Source organism: Notechis scutatus, chromosome 1, assembly GCF_049901735.1.
Source record: "Notechis scutatus isolate UNSWTSFEM ecotype Mainland chromosome 1, rNotScu1.2, whole genome shotgun sequence".
Classification (NCBI taxonomy): domain Eukaryota; kingdom Metazoa; phylum Chordata; class Lepidosauria; order Squamata; family Elapidae; genus Notechis; species Notechis scutatus.
In genome coordinates this window covers 54,348,230-54,365,720 of record NC_142009.1, presented here as the reverse complement: position 1 = coordinate 54,365,720, position 17,491 = coordinate 54,348,230, and the positions used below count along the sequence as shown (strand labels likewise).

Sequence of the window (17,491 nt, the reverse complement as noted above, 5' to 3'; positions counted from 1 at the left end):
ATCCATTATAGATAAAGGAAAGTCTGACTTACTGAGAATAAGCTGCCATTTATAATAGGAAAAAATAAATAAAATTAGATACACTGAAAATTAGATACACACAAACAAGCAATGTGGCTTCTTTAAGTATATCTTATTCCTTTCCTACCAAGACTGTAGTGTTCCTAGAGATGCAAGAATCATTAGCTGCAGCCCTTGACACCAGGTACAAAACCTCATACATACCCCAGCAACTTCCTATCCTCCCAAAAAAGTGCAGAGAAAGAAAAACCAAGCGTTCTGCCTTTCCGTAAGATGGAAATCTAGGGACTTTTATTCCAGCAAAATTGAGTCACTTAACACAGGGGTCCCCAACCACCGGGCCGCGGACCGGTACCGGGCCGTGGAGCACTCTTTACCGGGCCGCAAAGAAAAAAAAATGGCGGCTTTCTTCGCCCGGTGAATGCTGCTGGGATCGGGGATCAAGGACACAAATGAAAGAAGGGGAGGGAGGAAGCAACCAAGCCTGTCCTGCTCTCTGGCTCAGCTCTCTCAGTCGCTCTGTTGCTCCTCCACCAGCACAGGAAGAAACTGCTTCAAAGAAGCTGGGGGTGGCTTTTCCTGTCACCGCAGCTTCCCCGAGCGCCCGTTTCACCCCCCCCGCCCGTTCGCTCGCGGTTCAATCCACAGTGCTCCGTTCTGCCTGCCTGCCTGTCTGGTTGTTTGGGAGCAGCTTGGCTGAGAATAATAACTATTCGCTTCTTTTTATCAGTCAAGCTGCTCCGAAGCGAAGAAGGCAGGCAGGCAGGCAGGCAGAACGGAGCACTGTGGATTGAACCGCAGCGGGTGGGCGGGCAAGGGTGGGGTGAAACAGGCGCTTCGGGAAGCTGTGGCGACAGGAAAGCCACCCCACCCCCACCCCCGGCTTCTTTGAAGCAGTTTCTTCCTGGGCTGCTGTAGGAGCGATAGAGTGACTGAGAGAGGAACGAGGCAGACACCTGAGGAGGGAGGGAGGCAGACACCTGAGGGATGGGGCTGAGGGAGGCAGGGCCGAGGCGCTCCCTGAACTTGGTGGTTTGCTGGCAGACGTTTATTACCCGACTAGGTAACAACATCAGATGTTACCTAGTCAGGTAATGAAACGTCTGCAAGCAAACTACCAAACTCGAGATTCTCTTTCCCCCGGTCCTTGAAAAAATGTTTCTGCTTGAAACCGGTCCCTGGTACAAAAAAGGTTGGGGACCACTGACTTAACAGACAAAAAAGGAGTTTGAAAATCTTCAGCTGGTTCTGTTAGGTGCCTGGAGGAATAGATCACGTAGCAGAAATTAGAAGCGTTTGGCATTCTGATAAACTGTTTAAGCTTGATCTTTCAGAAATCTTTCAGAACCAGCACCTTGCCAAAATTATGGTCACAAGTCACAGTCATCCCCATCTTCAAAAAGGGAGACCCCAGCCTAGTTGAAAATTACAGACCAATCTCTTTATGCTGCGTCACCTGTAAAGTCATGGAATCAATTATTAACCAATCCATTATCCTCCACTTAGAGATAAACAACCTACTCTCTAATAAACAATTTGGTTTCAGGAAAAAACTATCCTGTAATCTGCAACTCTTACACTGCAAAAACATATGGACTACACAAGTCGATCAGGGCAAAGCAATGGACGCAATCTACATAGACTTTTGTAAAGCCTTTGACTCAGTGGTACACAACAAACTACTCCTAAAACTAAAATCTTATGGTATCTCTGGTCACCTTCATAACTGTATAGAAGCATTCCTCTCAAACAGACAACAAATGGTCAAAATTGGGAGCGTCCTATCAAATTCTGTACCTGTCAACAGTGGTGTCCCCCAAGGCAGTGTTCTAGGATCAACTCTCTTCATACTCTACATAAATTACAAGAACCTCCGTTGCCGCCCTGACCTAACCATACAGCAACGTGCCCGCTCCCGTGTACTCCGCATCGAACTCAAAAACCGTCTAGACAATGGAGAGAAGGACCTGTACATTGACTACCATGCTGACTGTATCAAAAGTAAGCCACGCAACCCAATTCTCAACTTTTACCCTCAACCACAACCCTACCTCAACCCATCCACCATCACCCAAGACTAGGCACGCGCCCCCCCAACTACCTCAATTCTAACTACTGCCGGACTTAAATGCAAACTACTCAATACAAGAAGCCTCGTGAATAAAATACCTGAATTTCTCATCCTCCTTAATACGGCTAACTTCGACATTATATTTGTCTGTGAAACATGGCTCAATGCATCTCTCCCGACTCCATTACCACAGTAAGAGACTATCATGTTTACCGATCAGATCGTGAAAATCGTCGAGGAGGTGGTGTTGCTATATTCTATAAAAAATCCTTATATCTAAAAATATCCAAGTTACCCAGGAGCTTGCCCTTCCTGAAACCATCATCTGTGAACTATCCTTAAATATCACAATTCGATTCTTACTATGTTACAGAGCACCTGATTATGACATCGAACATGTAAACAAGCTAAATACATTACTAACATGGGCTACATCCTGCCCATACCCTTTTATCTTTCTTGGAGATTTCAATCTACCTCATATCGACTGGACCCTAAATAATTGTACAACTGAAATCATACACACAACCTTCTACAATGCTATTACAAATCTGGGACTGGAACAACTAGTAACCAACAACACTAGACTAAACAACTGCCTCGATCTCATCTTCTGCAATAGTTTGAATTTAATTTACGGAATACAAACTAAAGAACCCTTTTTCCAGCAGTGACCACAATATGATTGACTTTTGTCTCAACATACGTCCACACAAAAATCACCTCAATGATGTAATCCCCAATTATAACTTCAAAAAGGCAACTATGATCTTATAGACAACGACCTCTCATCCCTTGATTGGCAATCTCTATTCTCTGGATGCAATACCGTTGAAGACCATTACAACATATTCTTACTTGAAATCAAAAGAGTCATCATACTATATGTTCCAACAACAACTCCCAAAACAAAACAAAAAAGAAGATTACCCATATCAATAAGGAAACTTCAATCCAAAAAGAGATCACTCTGGCGGAAAAACAAATCTGGTCACGTTGCCAATTTCAAAAACCGATACAAAAACTTATGCCACCAGATAAAGACCGAATGCACAAATTATCACATTAAACAAGAAGAAAACCTTCTAAGCACCAATTCCACCGTGCTTTTTACAATTTTGTAAACAACAAACTAAAAGACTCAAGGTCCATCCCTCCCTTGATAGGACCTGATGGTAAAGACTGCAACGACGACACCATTAAAGCCAACATCTTTAACACATTCTTCGGCTCAGTATTTGTAAACAGCAATGGATCTTGCCCAGTATTTCCTAACCGTACCACAGATAACAACAATGACCTAATACATATCGATTTCACAGAAGACAATGTTGAAAAATCACTACGCAATCTAAAACCACCCCTATCTATTGGACCGGATGGAATATGTGCCTACTTCTTAAGAAAGCTATCCACTGCCATAGCCAAACCTCTAAGCATAATCTTTGAAAAATCTTTCAGGACCAGCTCCTTGCCTAACCTATGGTCACAAGCCACAGTCATCCCCATCTTCAAAAAGGAGACCCAAGCCTAGTTGAAAATTACAGACCAATCTCCTTATGCTGCGTCACCTGCAAAGTCATGGAATCAATTATTAACCAATCCATCATCCTCCACTTAGAGACAAACAACCTACTCTCCAATAAACAATTTGGTTTCAGAAAAAAACTATCCTGTAATCTGCAACTCTTACACTGCAAAAACATATGGACTACACAACTCGACCAGGGCAAAGCAATAGACGCAATCTACATAGACTTCTGTAAAGCCTTTGATTCAGTGGTACACGACAAACTACTCCTAAAAATAAAATCCTATGGTATATCTGGACAACTGAATAACTGGATAGAAGCATTCCTATCAAACGGACAACAAATGGTCAAAATCGGGAGAGTCCTATCAAATCCAGTACCTGTCAATAGTGGTGTCCCTCAGGGCAGTGTTCTAGGACCAACTCTCTTCATACTCTACATAAACGACCTCTGTGATCATATTAAGAGCAATTGCGTTCTCTTCGCTGATGATGTAAAGCTGTTCAATACCACAGACAATACTGCTACCCTACAAAAAGATCTTGACTATGTATCCGAATGGTCAAACAAATGGCAACTTCAAATCTCAACAAATAAATGCTCTGTCTTACATATTGCCAAAAAATATCAGAAAATAAAATACAAGCTGAATAGTCAAGACCTTGTTGATGACCCAAGCTCTGTAAAGGACCTTGGAATACTCACCTCTAATGATCTGAGTGCTAGAGCCCACTGCAACTACATAGCCAAAAAGGCATTAAGAGTTGTTAACCTAATCCTACGTAGCTTTTTCTCTGGCAATATCACACTACTAACCAGAGCATACAAAACATTTGCTAGACCAATACTCGAATACAGTTCATCAGTCTGGAACCCTCATTACGTATCTGATATTAGCACAATTGAGAAAGTCCAGAAATATTTCACAAGAAGAGTTCTCCACTCTTCTACTCGTTGTAGAATACCTTATGCCACCAGACTTGAAATTCTAGAACTAGAAAACGTTGAATTACACCGCCTTCGGTCTGACTTAAGCATGGTATATAAAATCATACATTGCAATGTCCTACCTGTCAATGAATACTTCAGCTTCAACCATAACAACACAAGAGCACACAATAGATACAAACTCAAAGTAAACCGCACCAAACTTGATTGCAGGAAATACGACTTCAGCAATAGAGTAGTCAATGTCTGGAATACTCTACCCGACTCTGTAGTCTCTTCCCCAAACCCCAAAAACTTTAACCTTAGACTGTCTACCATTGACCTCACCCCTTTCCTAAGAGGTCTGTAGGGGGCGTGCATAAGCGCACCAACGTGCCTATCGTCCCTGTCCTATTGTTTCTCTATTCTTTTATTTTTCTTATATGTACCCATCTCATGTATTCACAACTATGTATACACTTATACTTATTATCTTGTAAACAATTGACAAATCAAATAAATAAAAATAAATAAAATAAATAAATTACCTCTTTGATCATATTAAGAGCAACTGCGTTCTCTTCACCGATGATGTAAAGCTATTCAACACCACAGACAATACTGCTACCCTTCAAAAAGACCTTGACTATGTATCAGAATGGTCAAACAAATGGCAACTTCAAATCTCAACAAATAAATGCTCCGTCTTACATATCGGCAAAAAAAAAATCAGAAAATAAAATACAGGCTGAATAGTCAAGACCTTGTTGATGAACTAAACTCTGTCAAGGATCTTGGAGTACTCATCTCTAATGACCTAACTGCTAGAGCCCACTGTAACTACATAGCCAAAAAGGCATTAAGAGTTGTTAACCTAATCTTATGTAGCTTTTTCTCTGGTAATATTACACTAATAACTAGAGCATACAAAACATTTGCTAGACCAATACTCGAATACAGCTCATCAGTCTGGAACCCACATTACGTATCTGATATTAACACAGTTGAGAAAGTCCAGAAATATTTCACAAGAAGAGTTCTCCACTCTTCTACTTGTTGCAGAATACCTTATGCCACCAGACTCGAAATTCTAGACCTAGAAAACCTACAAACTATGCCGCCTTCGGTCCGATCTAAGTATAGCATATAAAATCATACATTGCAACGTCCTACCTGTCAATGAATACTTCAGCTTGAACCATAACAACACAAGAGCAAACAATAGATACAAACTCAAGGTTAATCGCACCAAACTTGATTGCAGGAAATACGACTTCAGCAACAGAGTGGTCAATGTCTGGAATACTCTACCTGACTCTGTAGTTTCTTCCCCAAACCCCAAAAACTTTAACCTTAGACTGTCTACTATTGACCTCACCCCTTTCCTAAGAGGTCTGTAGGCGGTGTGCATAAGCGCACCAACGTGCCTACCGTCCCTGTCCTATTGTTTCTTTTTTTTTTCTTATATGTATCCATGTATTCATAACTATGTTTTTACTTATACCTATTATCTTATAAGCAATTGACAAACCAAATAAAATAAATAAATAAAATAAATAAATTGATGGATCACAAGGTGATGTTAGCTACAGCCTCTTGTTTATGTTTTCACCATATGTGGGAATAAACTTTGACTTGAGTATTGGGTAATGATTAGTCTAAGACCTTATACATACATGTCTGCCTAAAGGTCACCGAGATAAAGCAAGGAAATTAAAAGCAAACACCAGAAACAATTAAGCAGCTCAGACAAGTATAAACAATTCTATGTACTATATCTAATTATTGTAATCCACAATGTGAATGCTTACTATGTACAAAATTCTCAATAAAAAGGGAGCACTGAAAATTATTCTGGGCTTCCATCCCGAGTACACACGTTTGTGTCTCATTCTTTCCATGGGAGACCACCACAAGTGGTGACCCCGACGTGATCCACTGCAGGTGGTACGTGTCCAGACCTCCGTGTTTCCTCGCCTGGAATAGGTAAAGTACGTACTTAACTATTGCTGGACAATAGGATTTTTTCAGGGAACATGGGGGGAAAACTTTATCAGCCACAGGAATAGCATATTAGTGAGCTGCTGAAGTTAGCCAGGACAAACTTCTTTATCTTTAAACCCTCTGGGGGGGAGCAAATAGTTCTTTCAAAAGGTAATGTGAGAGAGCTGCTGCAAGAGATCTGGCGACAATGTCCCTGGTATCCAGAGAAGGGATCTTTAAAGTTAGACACATGGAGGAGAATTGGAACTATCCTTCATGAAGAGCCACGGGCAACAGCTGAAATTTTGATATATTGGAAGGTTGTTATGACTGCTTTAGAAACCCAGCAACAACCTCTTTTAAAAACTTTAGTAGAACCTCCTCCTTATGAAGGAGTTGTGTTGCACCCTCCAATTTCTAAATTGGAATATGCCTTCTCAACCCCAACAGCGCTTACGCCTGTAGAGGAGAAAATCCGATCACAAACGGGGAAAGTTCAAGCAATGATGCATCAGGTTTTCAATGAAGGGAAATTAGAGCCTGACAAGATTCCCCAGATGAATTTGTTTCCAGTTAATAGGCAAATAAATGCTCAAGGTAATCTGCAAACTGAATGGGATCTGATTCCTTTAGCTGTTCTTAGGGAAATTAAAAAAGCAGTTAAAGATTATGGTATTCAAAGTCCTTTTACTAAGGGGCTTCTGACAAGTTTGGCTACCTCACGCATGATTCCTAATGACTGGAAAGATTTAATGAGAATGATATTGAGTTCTACTCAGTATGTGGTTTTTGATTCAGAATATCAAAGAGAAGCTATCGCTAGGGGAAGGAATTCGGGGGGGCTGTATACGCCAGACCAAATCTATGGGGCAGGCTTGTTTGAATCCACTGCTGATCAAGCTGCTAATTTGCCTGATCACGTATTTCCAGTGGTTATGGCAGCTGTCCTTGGGGCATTGTCCCGCATCCAGGATGTGGGAACCCCGGCACGGTCATTTTCTCAAATTAAGCAAACAGCATCTGAGTCTTATAACGATTTTGTGGAAAGGCTACAATTGGCTATTACCAGGCAAATCTCTAATGAGGAAGCAGCAAAGGAACTTTTGCTGAGATTAGCAGTTGAAAATGCAAACGCTGACTGCAAGCGTATCTTACAGCCTTTGGTGGCTAGAGGTGAGGTTACTCTGGCTGATCTGTTAAAGGCATGTGCAGTGGTGGGTTCTCAGGCTTACAACATGGAGACTTTGGCTATGGCATTACAAAAAGGGATGAAACCTACAGGGAACTGTTTTAATTGTGGGAAACCTGGCCATTTTAAAGCTCAGGTGTGCCCCTGGGGGGGGGGGAATGGCATTTAACAAAAACAAAATTAGGGACGTTCGCCCGAAATCGGTCTGTCCAAAATGCAAAAAAGGGTTTCATTGGGCAAATCAATGTCGCTCTGATCAGAACCAAAATCCGGGAAACTAAATTTGGGGCGTGCAGCTAGCCCCGCTCCCAAGGCTGTCACAAAAGCATCGCCTGCAATTACTAGGAGTGCAGGTTTGAGTTTAAAAATGTTGAACTCAATTAATGTGACTTTTCCTAATCAAGTGTACATTGAGGACACTCATTTGCATGGGCCACTGCCAGAAAAAACAGTGGGATTGGTACTTCCCAGGTCTTCTGCATCAAAAAAAGGGTTTTTTGTTATTCCAGGAATTATTGATCAAGATTATAGAGGGGTTATTAAGATACAATTATACACTGATACTCCTATATCATTAATGGTCGGTGATTCTATTGCACAGTTATTATTGCTTCCATACATTCCTATGAATCCTTTAATTGGGATCCCACGAACTGGCGGTTTTGGGTCCACTGAAATGGCCAGTTCTCCAGTTGCTGCAGAATTGCTAGCGCTGACAAAAAATTTGACTACAGACCAACCAAAAATGACAATTGAAATTCAGGAAAAATCATTTTCTGGCCTTATAGATTCCGGAGCAGATGTCTCTGTGATACGCCAAAAGGAATGGCCAAATGAATGGGCGCTTGAGGACTCTCCGGCTGTTCGTGGAGTGGGTGGTATGCAGTTTGCAAGAAGTAGTGTACATTGGTTGAAGGCATTGCATAGAGAAACTGGTGAGACTGCAAGGATTCAACCTCTTGTGTTGCCCTTGCATATAAACTTGTGGGGTAGAGATTTGCTGTCACAATTTCGCACAAAAATTGTTATTGGATAATGGAAAAATTACAATTGTTAACCTCTCAGCCAGTTTGGCCACTCACACAGGAAAAGCTTATAGCTTTACACAAACTCCAGCCTTGCCTACTGCAGCTTTATTTCAATTACATGAAGCGCAGGTTTATATCATTGAATAGTTGCATTTGCAAAACACTCCCAGAAAAACAATTTCTACTATGGCTATGCTTTATAGTGAGTTAATCATCAAAGGCCGAAATCGCAGTATGCATTTATATGGCATAGATCTAGTTCAGTTATTTTTACCTATCTCCCTCACTTTGTGGGAAACTTGGTATAGTCAATCCATTGAATTGCAAATTGCTCTTGAAAATTGGCCAGGAAGATTTCTTGCCACACCCCAGTGACCCTCATTTCCAGTTGCTTCAAACGTATCTGTAAATTTTAATTCAGTTATTGCTAAGCTAGCCAGTTGAGGGAGTGACCGTTTATGCGGACGGTGGTAAGACCTACGGTGCTTGTGCATGGAGACAGGAAGGGGTATGGAAAACAAAGATTACCCCTCCTCAGCAATCAGCACAAAGGGCTGAATTAGCTGCTGCTATTTTGGCCTTACAGGAATTTGCACAAGAACCGCTAAATCTTATTGTAGATTCTCTTTACGTTTATCAATTGATATTTAACATTGAATTTGCTTATCTTTCTCCTTCTGTTGATGCTAATCTTATGAGTTTGTTTCTAGCCCTGCAAAGCTGTCTTCATTCTAGCACTCAATTTTTGCATATCGCACACATTCGCAGCCACCAGCCACTTCCCGGGGAGCTGCAGGAACGGAATGACGTGGCTGACGCAGCTGCCTCAGCCATGTCCTGTCTCTCACTTTCCCCTGTTACTCCGTGGGACTCACATAGTTATTTTCATCAAAATGCCAACAATTCCACTGGTCAGGCCATTGTGGAATGAGCTCATCAGACGCTCAAACAAGCACTCCTTCACATAAAAACAAAAACAGGGGAAGTGGATGGATATGGCTTGCCTTACATACAAAACATTCTTAATATTACTTTATATACTTTAAATTTTTTAAACATGACAGGATCTCCCGCTGCTACGGCAGCCAGTAGGCATTTTGCTTCCTCCCCTTCTGCAAGTACGCCAAGACCGAAAGTTCGGTATAGGAGACTACCAGATCCAACGTGGAGAGGACCTGTCCCACTGATAACTTGGGGCAGAGGATACGCTGCTGTTGAAGATGAGGGGACAGTTGTTTGGGTTCCTGCTCGCTGTGTGCGTCCTTATCATCAGCCAAAGGGGCAAGGGGATGGATTTGGGGGAATGGAAAAAAACACGTTGATCCAGGACATGGGGAAGCTAGCAAACCTTCATAATAAAACTGATTGTTGGATATGTATGCACATGCCAACTCACAAAACATCAGGGCTTCCAATGGCTGCAGTACCTCAGGCCGAAGGTGACTGATATAAGGGACAATGTTATGGTTGCTCAGGGACGTGGTCTAGCAGTTGGACTAAAAGTAACATAAATACCTTACACCTTGGAAGCCGGATCCAAGAGGTGGCGGATATCTACTGGACCCACAATGAGACAGTAGAAAATATGACTTACTTGGGGACATATCCGTTTTGCAACAAAACAATTGTTATTAGCAATGGAAGTCGGTTTTATTTGAATGATATGAAAACTAAAAATCTCATTTACTTTGTACATAACATTTCTTGATATAATATCACATTTTTGATCAATGAAAATAGGTGTCCATATATTCCTGCCACATGTTGTCCCACCACGAGAGAAAACCAGTTGTACAAATGTGCGAATGGGAAATACGCACCATCGTCCACTTATTTGGCTATGTTAATGGAATCCTTTGCACAATTAATCTATGCTGAACCAAATACGGTTGGTCATCTCCTGGGAGCAAATCTATGGTTGCTGTGTGGACGGATGGCCTATGATCGCATGCCAGCACGATGGAAAGGAGTCTGCACCTTTGGGAAAGTAATCCCATCTCATTTCATTCAAAAATCTTTGGGGACTGCTCATATCCGCAATGCGCGTTCCGCAACGGAAGTAAACTCTGTTTTGACTCATGACTACTGGACACAGATATCAAGGGAGTTATTCTTCCTTTAGGAGTCATGATGAACTATAGAGATTTACATCGTTTAAACAATTGGACAGTTACTATGTTTAAAGACACCATTAAAACTCTAAAGCTGCTTGAAGAAGAGCAAGGAAAAATCCTTGACTTTGTCCTGCAAACCAGATATGCGGTGGACACTATTTTGGCAGCTCAAGGGGGAGTTTGCACTGTGATTCATACGCATTGTTGCATGTATATCTCTGATTATTCTCCAAACATTACAGCTACTATACAGCATATGGAACAAACCCTGAATGAGAATCCATTACAATCGGAGGACGAGGGACTGGACGTGTGGTTGCCAGATGGTTCATGGATTCGTCACCTAATCGCTGGAGTGATATTGCTTTTTATACTTTCTCTTTGTGTATGCTGTTGTATCCAATGTCTCCCTGGACTTTTAGGAATGTGTCGGGTGAAGCCTACGGAAGGAGAACTGTTGTTGCAGATGGCGAAAAGCTACCGAGGCATCCGCGATCATCAAAAAACTAAAACAGGGGAGATGTGGGAATAAACTTTGACTTGAGTATTGGGTAATGATTAGTCTAAGACCTTATACATACATGTCTGCCTAAAGGTCACCGAGATAAAGCAAGGAAATTAAAAGCAAACACCAGAAACAATTAAGAAGCTCAGACAAGTATAAACAATTCTATGTACTATATCTAATTATTGTAATCCACAATGTGAATGCTTACTATGTACAAAATTCTCAATAAAAAGGGAGCATTGAAAATTATTCTGGGCTTCCATCCCGAGTACACACGTTTGTGTCTCATTCTTTCCATGGGAGACCACCACAACCATATAAGTACAAGGTGGGAGGAGCTGGATTAAAGGAGGCCATCACTGGTGATTTTGTTGAAGCTGACCTAATTTGCCTGAATAGACTGGAACGCTGCTTGGAACTCATTCCAAGACACACAATTATCATTCTGAACCTGTAGAGTGGCAGATAGATGTCTCTTGGGTCAGCCCAGCCATATCTGGTTGAAGTAATCAGGTGGCAGGAGATGCAAAAGGTTTGTTTTCTCCGGAGTATTAGAGGGCTACTGTCTGCCATTATAGGAAAATCCATTTTAAACTATAACTGGCCAGATTACGCAGATTTTCAGACAAGATTAGCTCTAGGTTGGTAACATGAAATAAAGATTGCCTTGTTCAATTCTTGTAAAAATCACAAAATTTGAACTGAAATGTACTTCTGAGCTTATCCAATTCAAACTCTTATTCATTGCAGGATTCACTAGGGCATTTGATCATCTAATCCAGGGATGTCAAACTCCTGTGTGCCGGATGTGTCACATGCTGGCCATGCCCATGCCTGGTTTAGCGAAAGTGGAAAATGTCCCAATATGTCACATGATGCCACCATAACGACGTGAGTTTGACACCCCTATCTAATCTTTGAAGATAGAGACAGAAAATTTAAAAATTGAGAGTTGATAAAAGATAGTAGTAACTATGCTATTTACTCCATACTTAACAAATTCACTAATTTACATGACATAAAATATTTTGTCAATTGCTCTACTGAAATGAAAATGCATTAAATCCATAGCATTCCCACAATCTATAAAAAAAGGAAAAAGCTAGTCAGCAAATGAGGTAAAACTAATCTGGTAAAATTTGTTCCTAAGAAATTCACCCTGATGGTGTGGAATGCTACTTCTGGTAATTTCCACATCGTTTTCAAGGCATTTATAAATCTTTTTATTATCTACTCTGTAATTTCCTTAAGGGTTAATGTCAGACTAACTAGTTTGCTGATTGATGATTGCCTTCCTTTTTTACAGATAGAAACAATTACTCTTTAGTCATCTACATCATTTCACTGATTCTTTAGGATTTCTCAAAGATAATCCGTAAGATTTTAGCCAGATCATCGGCTATTTCTTCAGTAGTTTAGAATATGATTTATCTGGCCCTAGAAGTTTAAATTCATTCAAAATAAAGATAACCCAACTATCTTACTAATAATCTCAAGCTTCAGTCCTGTCCCTCCTGTTATTATCCCTCCTGCTATGAGAAACAGAAAGATTACAAAAAGAGCATGAACGATTTTAAAGGAACATAAATGAACATAGTCTGAATCTCATTTTATTAAATCGGTATGTATCAACTTCTAATGAGCTAGCTTGCTTGCAGATTTCAGCTCATTCTTTTTAAAAATATAATCTGACCATATGAGTCGTTTGCTAGAGAAAAGATGTCTTTTTTAAAAATCCTAGTCTGGTTGTAGTGTAGAAATTGAATCTAATTGACTTATTTCCACAGTAACCTACCAGTCTATGATACTTACAGAATTTTATATCTGATTGCTGGAACAGATGCTCTCTACATCTCTCTCTCAATGTTCATCAGAGGAGCTAGCTGATTTTGCAAGTAGACAAAGCTTTCTACATGGTCTTCTGTCATTTTGAAGACTTGTCTCCAGAAATAAACTCAACTAAAAACTGTTAGGCTCCATATCCTTGCAGTGCTGCTAATTAAATTAGCTCCTCCATCAACATTTTGAAATTAGATGAAACTATCTGAAAATGGGCAAGTGCAAACATTACTTTGTCAGCATGAGACATGCATGGCATTTTAATAGTCTAGTTAACTATAATGAAGCAGTAATTTATCCTAATTGGTAAGACGCTGATTATACAGGAAATGTGATTCACTCATTTGTACAGATGGCAATGAGGAAAGGAATGCAAAAAAAAATAAAAATCAGACTGATAAGAAGGTACAGTATCATTGTCCCATTGTACATGTGCTACCAAGAGCCTGTGCTAATGAAAATCCAATTTTTGGAAATTAATCTATTAAAGTAGTTTATTAAATTAATAAGAGAATAGTTTGTAGCTATTTAAAACTCAAAAACTACAACTCTACATAAGTTCTTTGAACTAAATCCCATTCATTTTCTAAGTTTGCAACAAATTGGGCTGCAAGAGGTTTAAATAATATTGAAAAACAGTCAGGACTTAGTTTAGCTCATCTTTTTCCAGGCAATTGCCTTCCAAAACCTAGAGATCATGGACTATTCAGCCCAAGTTGTGGACTGTTTCCGAAGTTGATAAAATATTGGTAAAGTTAAGCCTTTTTCAAGTATGTCTTTTCTACAGATAGTTACTATTTTTATGGATAATGGGGAAAGTCATGGAACAGGTATTCTACATACTAGTCACTAGTATTAGAATAGAACCTTGAGACCTATTTTTAAAAAGATACTAAATAAAATTCCCGGGTAGTGAATCAATAAGATCACACTCACTGAAAGAATATCTTCAAAATGTGCTTTGAAGAACATACAGTATTAGTGGCAGAAAAACATTGTACAGTCATATTGGTCAGAGCCTTAAAATATTATCCCAACCAGCTGTGGGGAAGCCAAACAAACAAAGTTGTATGTTTTCCTTAATGTACCAAGGAAATGCCTTGTAAATAGAGTTTTTCCACCATCCAAACACACACAGCACTGAAATCATCTTCTAAAATAGAATATGTGGAGTTACAGAATTAGATGCTCAATTTGTTCATAGAAAAGTGCCTGGAAGGAATCTGAGGACCACCCAGTCCACACTGCTGCTTGAAGACTTACTCCAGATTCACCAATGTCCTTTTCATATATATTCAAAATAACTGAAGGAGAAAATTGCTAGATCTTCAAATACAGGAATAGTTTTACCATTAGATGTAGGAGGACTCTGATTTCAGGTGTTAGGAAAAGATGAAAACCATGGTTAGGAATGTGAACCAGCTCTGGTGTTATTCAATTATTTATTGTTGTTTTTATCCTGGTTACTTCTTGTAACCTAACCAGAGTTGCCTTCTTGGGGTGGTGTAGCTGCATAAGTTCTTTAAATATATATCCCAAGGATTATTATTCTGTGATTATTCTGGGATTTGTTATACTAGGAAGTCAAAATAAATTAATCATTTCATCACTTGTACTTGATGAAGTTGAGACATGAAAATATTTTTGACCAGCCCTTCACATATGTAAATTTGTAGTTTGGTGGTTAAGATATAAAAAACAAATAAGTACTATAAGAAATTGCTATTATAATATTGCATTGGACCACTCATTCCACTTGACCTGTCCTACTAACTGTGGCAAGCAGCAACTTTTCATATTCCAGGTGGAGTTTTCCCAACCCTATTTCCCAAATGCCAGAGTTTGAACCTGAGATCTGGTATATAAAGAACATGTGGCTCAATTACTGAGCAATAACTTTATTAACAATTGCTAAATAAGACATTAAATGCGTTACACAATGATCCATATCAGTTGTGTCTGCAGACTCTTTTGGTGGTCTGAGGCAATTAAATCTTGCCATATGATTTGATCCAGTTTCAAACAATAGTAACTTTCTACTTGGACCGTGAGCAGAGAGTTAACCTAATCTTACGTAGCTTTTTCTCTGGAAATATTACACTAATAACTAGAGCATACAAAACATTTGCTAGACCAATACTTGAATACAGCTCATCAGTCTGGAACCCACATTACGTATCTGATATTAACACAGTTGAGAAAGTCCAGAAATATTTCACAAGAAGAGTTCTCCACTCCTCTACTCCTTGCAGAATACCTTATGCCACCAGACTTGAAATTCTAGACCTAGAAAACCAAAACTACACCACCTTTGGTCCGATCTAAGTATAGTATATAAAATCATACATTGCAATGTCCTACCTGTCAATGAATACTTCAGCTTCAACCATAACAACACAAGAGCAAACAATAGATGCAAACTCAAGGTTAATCGCACCAAACTTGATTGCAGGAAATACGACTTTAGCAACAGAGTGGTCAATGTCTGGAATACTCTACCTGACTGTGGTTTCTTCCCCAAACCCCAAAAACTTTAACCTTAGACTGTCTACTATTGACCTCACCCCTTTCCTAAGAGGTCTGTAGGGGGGCGTGCATAAGCGCACCAACGTACCTACTGTCCCTGTCCTATTGTTTCTTTTAATTTTTTTTTCTTATATGTATCCATGTATTCATAACTATGTTTTTACTTATACCTATTAGCTTGTAAGCAATTGACAAAAATAAATAAATAAATAAAAATAAAGAGTTATGTCATGCACAACCAGAATTAACTGTGTACTTCTTTAGAATATTTGTTATGATTGTATCAGAATTCTAAAAAAACCCAAAACTGCAACTAAAGCAGATTACTGAGACAAAAAGATGGCTTTCAGGACTGCTTAAAAAAAACAACCTCCTGTCATTCAGTGAACTATGATCCCCTGAAACTATTTCATCACAGAATCAGGTTGGAAGCCTCTTCTAAAACTTGTTCAGATTTATTAGCACTTCAGATTTGAAAGAAGAAAAAGTAACACAATTTTATTTATTTGGGATTCCAAATATGACATTTTTTCCTAGTTTTAGAACCAAACCCCCAAATATTCTATTCCCTAATGGATCATTTTTACATATAATTCAGTTTTCCAGATAAAAACATGCTTGTTGAATTGGGAATGTTAACTACCATTAATGTTCAGTTGAGATCAGTAGACTGTGTTTGGTTTGGCTGTGACTTTTGAACTGCAGTTCCCACTCCCATGCAAGATCAAATTAATGTGGCTGAAACTCAGCAAAATGGGAATGTTCTTAAGTAGGACTTAAGCAAACACATTCTAAGTGTGAAACTGAGCAAGAACTAAATATTGCTACATCTTCATTACAGGCCTTGTGATTTCTGAAGAAAAGTATTAACTGTGTTAATTAGAAAGTTTAGGAGCCAGGTATCCAAAATCTGATGTCTACCCTTGTTACCTACTGTCCAGAGACAGTATTGGCTAAGTTATCTGATAGAAAAATGAAGGTTTGCTTGATGGACACAGTATAGCAAAAAGACCTGACTGGATCAGAATTTTAACAGTGGTGAATACTTGGTGATGTGATAAAATCTCTGTCTCATATGTCTGCCTATCATCTATCTTAAAAGTTGCTAATATTCTAAAATGGCCACATACATTAACAAAAGAGTTGCAGTTCCAGTATTTCTAAAGGGAATTAAGTCCTTGAATGACAGACAATAGCTCATGGACTTCTTTTGTGCAATACTCCTTCAGATATGTAACGAATGATAAATTTCCTCGCTTAGATTTTTCTCAAGGAACGACATGTACTTCTTAATATAAATATGATTGGTTTCCAGACATCTGATCTCCCTGGTTTCCTTGTTGAAGAAAAATAAAATAAACCTGAATCTCATTCCAATTGATCTGGGTGGTTTAAAATGTAGCCTCTAAATCTGGACGTGTACCCCAAATTATCTAAATGCACCCAAAACAGTTCTTATAAGATTGCAGTAACACAGGAAAGAAAAAAATGACTTTTTATTTTTTTTATAAAAGTAGCCAATTTGTAATATTTCTTTTTAACAAAGGTAAAGGCAACAATTCTATCCTTACAAAGGGATAACAACACTACAGGCTGGCAACATCCTCTTTGTTATGCCCACAAATACCCTGTTTCTCCAACAATACGGCCTCCCCCAATAGGAAGTCCCAGCGTGTTTTATAGGCATGAAATGAAATTAAGCCCCTCCCCCCAAATTAAGGCCTATATTAAAACATGTGAAATGGTGGGGGGG

At 39.4% G+C, this 17,491-nt stretch overlaps 1 protein-coding gene across 1 annotated transcript in view; it reads left to right on the top strand.

The window, feature by feature from the left end:
• TLR5 (toll like receptor 5) overlaps positions 1-15,980 on the top strand; it is a 54,049-nt gene extending 38,069 nt beyond the window's left edge. The window contains exons 3-4 of the transcript XR_015749387.1: positions 12,124-12,264; positions 14,417-15,980. The gene's annotated coding sequence lies outside the window, so the exon portion shown is untranslated. The remainder of the gene's footprint in view (positions 1-12,123; positions 12,265-14,416) is intronic.
• The last annotated feature ends 1,511 nt before the right edge of the window (positions 15,981-17,491 follow it).